We start from the raw sequence: 7,376 nt of genomic DNA, 5'->3' as shown, positions 1-7,376 counted from the left end.
TCCAATATAATTCTTGTGTCTGTAATCATGGTTCCTCTTAATTTGCTGCTTAGCACGTGATTATCCCAGTAATTCCTGGGCTTTAATATCTGTAATAAAATAATGTTTGCTTTGTCTTTTCTGAGATGTTCATTGGCTCCAGTAAGTGTGGCCAAAGTTTTCTCCAAAGCACAGAAAAGCAGCTCTATCAGTGGAGATTTTGTACTTAAGTAGTAGACAGTAGTTAGAATTTAAAATTACTGATTTTCAGGGTGAATTATTATTTGAAGATTTATGTTTAGAGCTGTACATTCAGTGTTTATATCTGATGCCAAGTTGCAGGAAAATACTCCTGACAGTGTTTTCCTTGTGCCCTGTACTGACTGATTGAAATTTACAGCTGACCTCCCTGACAATAATTCTGTCAGAGGATCAGTCCTTCAGGCAAATTGCCAGCTCAGACATGAAAGTCAGAAATGGAAGAACGCAGAAAGCCTTTTCCTTTAAAACTGTAGAGATGTAAATTTTCCCTGACAAAGCTGGCATTGTGGGCTTCTTTTGCAGCTTTCTCCTTTGTTATTTTTCTTCCAGCTGAGGAGGAAAAAATGATATTTTTCTTCTCCCAGAGCATGTCCAATCATACTAAAATGCAGTTGTACTAAATGCCAAGGACTCATTACTGTTGTTGAAAATTTGTCTCTCTAATGGAAATTTGTGGCCTCTGAGAAAGTTTCAGTTAGTTCCCAATTCCAGGTATCAAAATTACTTCAAAACATCAAAATAGAAGAGTTTCATTATGAATTAATCTAAGGGAAAGATTATTTTCATTGAAGGGTTTTACTGGTAGGTCATTGCCCTTAAGAGCTTTATGGCTATCAAGTACAATGTACTGTAGAAAGTGTCATTGATTCAATAAGACACACTTTTTTATTAACAAATTGATACATGGGGCAATTTCACAGGCATTATGTTGCTGAAGGTGCTGTTTTTTAAGCTGGAAAATACATTCAGCCATGTAACTATGTCCTGCCTTATGATTCACCTTTAGTGCAATTAACAATTTACTTCTCTACCCTTGCTCTCTACTGACTGTTGCTGTGTCCTGTAGAATAACTACTGTGTATCAAGATCAAGAAGATTAATCCAGAATTTACTGAATAATTAACACACAGATTTCATAGGTAAAGTGCCTTGGAAACCCCAGGGATGAAAAGTACTATGGAGAAGTACTAGTCTGACAGTTAGGGTGAATTTATGTTGAACGCAGACATGATCTCAGTTCAATTCCTGCTTCTTTTGGACCCTTCCCAAGTAGTTACAGGTAATTTATTTAGACTCAGGTCTTTGTGTCTGGTCCCTGTAATAGACCACTGCCCTCATGAATGTGTTCTTCACAGAAGCAGTCAGGAAGATGAAATAAGATCCCTTATAGCCAAGAAGCTAACAGAAAACTCCCCCAAGCAAGAAGCAGCAGATGATGCACTCAAATTTATTTTTCTTTTTTGCCAAAAAACAAGACATTATACATGCATATATATGTACATGGAACTAAGAATTTATTATTAGGCCAGTGGATGCTTTAAAAACCCAATCAAAATACACCTAACATTCATTATTAGTCCAGTTGCAGGAATACCAACACTCATTGTCCACATTGATTGAAAAAGTTAAAAAAAATGCTTCTTTAACACACTTACATAAGAAAAGCCTACAAATATGGATCTTTTTCCTTGGGTGTCATGCTTATCCTTCCACTGTATCTTGACCAATGCAGGCTGACAACTTCCTGCCTTCTGGAGTGGAGGGGCAGAATGTGTTGTGATAAAGTGCCAGCATCCTGCTGTCCTCAGCAGGAGGAGAGTGATACTCATGGTGGGGCTTTCTTCTCCTCAGCAGTTTCCTTCTCCTGATCTGCCAACTGCAGCCTGGCAGTGGGCCCCAGCCACACACAAATGGCTATGGTTTGTCAGGCAGTGGCTGGGGGAGAGGGGCTCTGTGTGTGTCACCTCCACCCCAGCAGGTGGGTGCCCCAGCAGGGCTACCCCCAGGGCTGAAGCTGGAGCAGGGGAGGCAGCAGTCACTAGCCCCAGAACCAGGCTTAAACCAGCAACACTCTGATCAGGGTCTCCTTCTTTCTCTCTATTTTATGTTATTCTCTAGTTAGCTTTTTGCTAGTAGACTTGGTACTGAGCCGCAGATTTGTGATTAATTCAGGTTTTGCAGATCTAAGCTTATACTTCTGGCCAGCCTCTTGTTTGGCAGCAGCAATGTTTATTTCACTGTCCTACTTAAATACTGTCAAGATTTGCTTGAAAAGCACAAGCACTGCTTAGGTAGTTAACAATATATGACAAGTGATATCCATAACATAAAAACTAAAGATCATGTTTCTAACATGAACAGTTCAGTTCCTGTCACCCCCAAAATAAAAGTTGCTTACAGGTAGTGATCATGTCCTTTGTCTAGGGAAAACTTCAGTGGAATACAAAACTCGTCAGGAGCTTTCATTTGACAGCTGGGTGCATTACAGGGAGCCAGGCTGGACAGGAGGCCACTGAAATAGCTGTAGAGCCTCAAAGCCTCACCTGTGCTTGCAGCAGGTCTCACACGAGGGAAAGGCTCTGGTTATCTTTGAGCTTTGCTGTCACAGTGCAGGAAGGTGGGATACAAAGATGCTGCTAAGAACACTGGGCCTGATGAGAAGCACTGGCCAGTGCTGCCCCTGAGGGTCCAACTCCAGGGACATTACCAGATGCTCCAAAGGCACTCCTGCCAACAAGTGTTATCACCTGAGCTTACCCTTCTACTTATTTCCTACAATAGGATTGACACAGCCCTTTGTACCATGTTAACATTCAAAATTCTCTCTTTGTTTGCCCCTTCTAGCCTAAGAAAAAACCCCTTTGTTCCATGTATAGGGTGTGTTTTCTCCTAGCCTCAAGATTTTGAATGTAACAATATGCATCTTAAATTGCCTTTCCTGGAAACTTCACTGACTTGGAAACTGTGTTTTGAAGAGAGGTGCTTAATTAGTTTCTTCCAAATAAGGAAAAACAGATAATTTAAAGGTTTGTCTGCTTCATGGCAGAGAAAGACCTAACTAGGTTTCCTCCTTCGTATATTCAATGTTGCATATAGGGCACTCATCCAGGATGCAGAAGACTTGGTTCTACTTTCTCAAGGAAAAGGATTTCAATTCCATCTCTTCTCAGTCCCATCTCCTTGGAGAATGTCTCACTGCTGAACTGTTGGGGGATGAGAAAAGGAATTCAATTTTTTGCCCTAGAAGTTCTGACACTGACATAAAGTACTCGAATCCTTGTGCCTCCTAGTGGATCCTACCTGGTTTTCACAGCTCCCTGTATATGGGAGAAGGCCTAGCTTTGACTTCTGCACCTGGATGGGTAATATGTTTATAGAACATTCATCATGAAATTAATAGAGACAGCTATAGACACATAAAGAGGTAGTTATTTTTAGTATGCTTATTAGAAATATGTAATAAACATCAGAAATCACAAACCTGAATCAATGGAAATCAGTCCCAGGTGTGTATATATGTGTATATATATATGGTGTGTAAAAGAACCTCCATCCATTTTTCTTGATCTACATGATACTAATTTCATAAATTACATGTATTCTGGTATCAACAGTTTTCTGTGACCAAATAAAAAGGGATTGAACTGAAAAGAGATAATTTAAATTATTGATTTCTCTTCATTGTTAATCTTGCTAGAGCAGATTAATGACTTTGGTAACTGGTAGAATGTTCAGAGCCCTGGAATTCTGCATTTTGGGTGGAAAAAAATACACTGATGGATATAAAAAAAATGAGCGAAACCTGAACAATCAAATGAGATTTAATAACAAAATCTGCTCGTTTTCCTGTGCAAATAGTTATATTGATTTTTACAAGACTACTATGAAATGAAACTAGTAATTGTAGCTGTCAATTTCTAGAGGATTAATCTCTTCCTGCAACAGAGAACTGTCCTTTCTCCTCCTGTGTTATGCAGTTAAATAACATCCATTTCTAATGGGTTGTTTTTTCTGCAAAGGATTATTTCTGACTTACTCGTACATTTATAATAAGGGTAGGTTTAAATGAGATAACTGGGAAGAAATTCTTTACTGGGAGGGTGGTAGGGCACTAGAACAGGTTGCCCAAAGAAGTTGTGGGTGCCTCATCCCTGGAAGTGTTCAAGGCCAGGTTGGATGGGGCTTTGAGCAACCTGATCCTAGTGGAAGGTGTCCCTTCCTATGGCAGGGGGTTAGGACGAGATGATCTGTAAGATCCCTTCCCACCCAAAGCATTCTGTTGTATTCTGTTCACAGTGCTGCTGCTCTGGGCTTACAGACTGACGGTCTGTCCTAGCTTCTTAAGATAGCACCATGACAGATGTCTGAGCTCTGTAAGAGTGTCCTCTTGTAAATGCTATTTCTGTCCCTTGTTGCTTACAGCTATTCCATAACTGTATCTCATGTGCTTTCGAACTTCTATTGTTAAAGAAAAGAGAAACAAATGAACCAGACAACTACAAACCCTGATGTCTGGCTTCGACAGTGTGCCACACTTCAGGAGTAATTCTGATGAAAACAGTAATTGAAAAGTTGGAGGTGAAAAGGGGTAAAATCCAAAATGAGGTAGATTAAGCCACACTGGCAGCAGCAGGGGTTGTGGTGGGGCCCCTGTGAGGAGAGGCTGGGGCTGCTGGGTATGACTGAGCCTGCAGCTGAGATGCCTTAGGGAAAGGCAAGGGCAAAAAGAAAGGGCAAAAAGTGCCCCAGGGAAAGGAGGGGGGAGCATGAGGTCAGAGGAATAGGAGATGCTCCATGGCAGAGCAGTTATCCAGGCTGCAGTCCATGAGGTATCCTCTTGCCAAAGCAGATGGATTTGGCCTAAAGCAGCTGCAACCCATGCAGAGCCCACACTGGAGCAGAGAAAAGACTGACAGGGAAGGAGTAGCTAAGAGAAGCTGTTAGGCTCTGACCCCAAACATCATTCCCCATCCCCCTGTGTGGCTCAGGGTGAAGGAAAGGTGGAAAAGTTGAGAGGGAAGGAAGTAACTAGATTTGGAGTCGGTCTGGGAATGGGGGGCATGGGGGTTAGAGGAAGGGTGTTGTTTTAATGTCCTGTTTTTTCCCCTGTCCTGCTGACTCTAGGGGAAGCAAGAGGATGAGTGGCTGGGTGGAGGTTTGGCTGTTAGCCAAGGCTAATCCACCACACAGATTAATCTCATACCTTCCTTTAACAGTACTTTCTTACCTTCAGTAGCTGGAGTCAGAAATTGCTGTCCTGGAAAAGCTCTGTTAATCTCACGTCTCCATCAGTTTGTTGTGACCGTTTGTGGAAATCCAGTTTGAATTCTGAGCAGCAAGGGAAGTGGTTACTGAGACTTTTTTTCATAGAATCATAGGAGGGCTGAAGTTGGGAGGGACCTCTAGAGGTCATCTGGTCCAACATCTCTGCTCAAGCAGCGTCCCCTAGACCTGCTTGCCCAGAACTGTATGTAGCCAGCTTTTGAATATCTCCAAATATGAGGAGATGCCACAACCTCAGTGGGCAGCCTGATTGGTCACTCTTATGGGAGAATTTTTTCTTTATATCCAGGCAGTACCTCCTGTGTTTCAGTTTGTGCCTATTGCCTCTGGTCCTGTCTCTGGGCACCATAGAAAAGAGCCTGGCTCATCTTCTGTACCCCCTCCCTCCAGGCATTCATATACATGGATGAGATTCCCTGCTGAGGCTCCTCTTCTCCAGGCTGAACATGCACAGCTCTGTGCTTTTCCTCACAGAAGAGATGCTCTGGTCCCTTCATCATCTTTTCAGCCCTTTTCTGGACTTTCCATTATGTCTCTCATGTGCAGGGCAGCCCACAACTGGACACAGTATCTCAGCTGTTGTCTCACCTGTGCTGAGTGGAGTGGAAGGATCACCTCCAAGGACCTGCTGGTAGCACTCCTAATGCCGCTCAGACGCCACCAGCCTTCATTGCCGCAAGGGCACATTGCTGGCTTGTGTTCAGTAAGGTGTCCACCATGCCCTCCAAATCCTTTTCTGCAAGGTGGTTTTCCTGCTGGTGGTTCCCCAGCATACACTGGTACCTGGGATTGTTTCATCCTGGCTGGAGGATTTTGTATCTCCCTTTGTTCCTCATGTGGTGAGCTCTGTCAGCCCATTTCTCCAGCCTGTTGAGGTCCTTCTGGATGGCAGCACAAACCTTCAGCACTTCTTTTACGGAAAGAAAGAGGATCAAAGCTGTTGGAGCATTCAAAGTAGGCAGTTTTCACTGGAGAGGGAACTCTCTGCTAGCCACAGATGGCACAAATCCCATTTGAAGTTCAGTTAGGTAAGGTTTAGAATGTTTTGTTACGAGTTTGTTTTGCCTTTGAAGTAATAAAGTAGTTTTTGTTTGTGCTGGTTATCAAAAGAATAAAATGTTCATCTGGCAAAGGGTCTCTATCACAATTTGCCCAATTGAGTCAGGGAGTTTAAATGAGAAACTCAAGTCTTTACAGAAGTGCAACCAGGAAAAATGTAGACCTGAGAACCACACCCAAAGTGAGTTGCAGACTAAGTATGATGAAGCATAAGTCACCTTGTCTTCTAGAATAAGCTGGCAACTTTAGTTAAAGACAAATAAAACCAATATATTTGTGGTTTATTTTGTAAGAATTGTTTGCCTATGGGAAATTGCAAAGGGAATATTGACATGGCAACAAATTAATGTGTTCACCAGCTTGGTGAAGACAATTTCCATAATTAATCAGATAATTCTTAATTTAACACATTTGGTAGACAAATTAAAATGAAAAACGATACAAAATAAGGTGGTTTAAAAGAGTTTTTCTATTATTAGTGCTCCTGGACATTGTGAATTCTTTCTGCTAGAACATGTCAAGGTAAACTAGGGAGCCAGATCTAGACACTGAGCAGTAAATTAGGTACTTGATTCCTGTGGTGTTTGCAATAACTTTATTCTGCCCTGTCAGTGACAAATCCATCTGTTGTAACCAATGTTGCATGAGCCCTGTCTAATCCCATTCTAGTTGGAACACACCAGAAAAGAGTCTCTAATCCGAAGGAGCATCCTTGGTCTTGTAAGTAAATCTGCATAGCTAAAGGAGCTACAGGGTGGTGACAGATTGGCTGTGGAGGCAGCTCTGAGGGGCTGGACAGTGTAGAGGTGACTTGATCCAATCAAGATCCTTGTTTAGGAAATTGCATGCTGCCTTAGAGAGGTGGAATGCTTTCAGGATGGACAAGGACTCTGAAGTAGATAACTCCACTGACAAAGGTAAATTAGAACAATAAACAGTCGTGGTCTGTACTGATTTTGTTTTCAGAGGCAATCTCTAGGTAGTTTAGCTGAGCCCTTGGTTGATGTCAACAG

The 7,376-nt window shown here is 42.2% G+C and overlaps 1 long non-coding RNA gene across 1 annotated transcript; it reads right to left on the bottom strand.

Annotated features, from left to right (window-relative positions):
• Positions 1–1,454: 1,454 nt before the first annotated feature.
• Positions 1,455–6,018, bottom strand: LOC121659210. Its single transcript, XR_006014210.1, has 2 exons — positions 5,249–6,018; positions 1,455–3,224 (listed from the first exon to the last, which is right to left on the bottom strand). It is a non-coding gene; the product is annotated as an uncharacterized LOC121659210 (long non-coding RNA).
• Positions 6,019–7,376: the final 1,358 nt, after the last annotated feature.

The sequence above is a fragment of the Corvus kubaryi genome, unplaced genomic scaffold (genome assembly GCF_017639235.1).
Source record: "Corvus kubaryi isolate FWS band 111438036 unplaced genomic scaffold, C.kubaryi_AGA036_p1.0 split3-73, whole genome shotgun sequence".
In the NCBI taxonomy this organism is placed as follows: Eukaryota; Metazoa; Chordata; class Aves; order Passeriformes; family Corvidae; genus Corvus; species Corvus kubaryi.
Note: the sequence above shows the minus strand (reverse complement) of the source record. Positions and strands in the feature narration are given on the sequence as shown.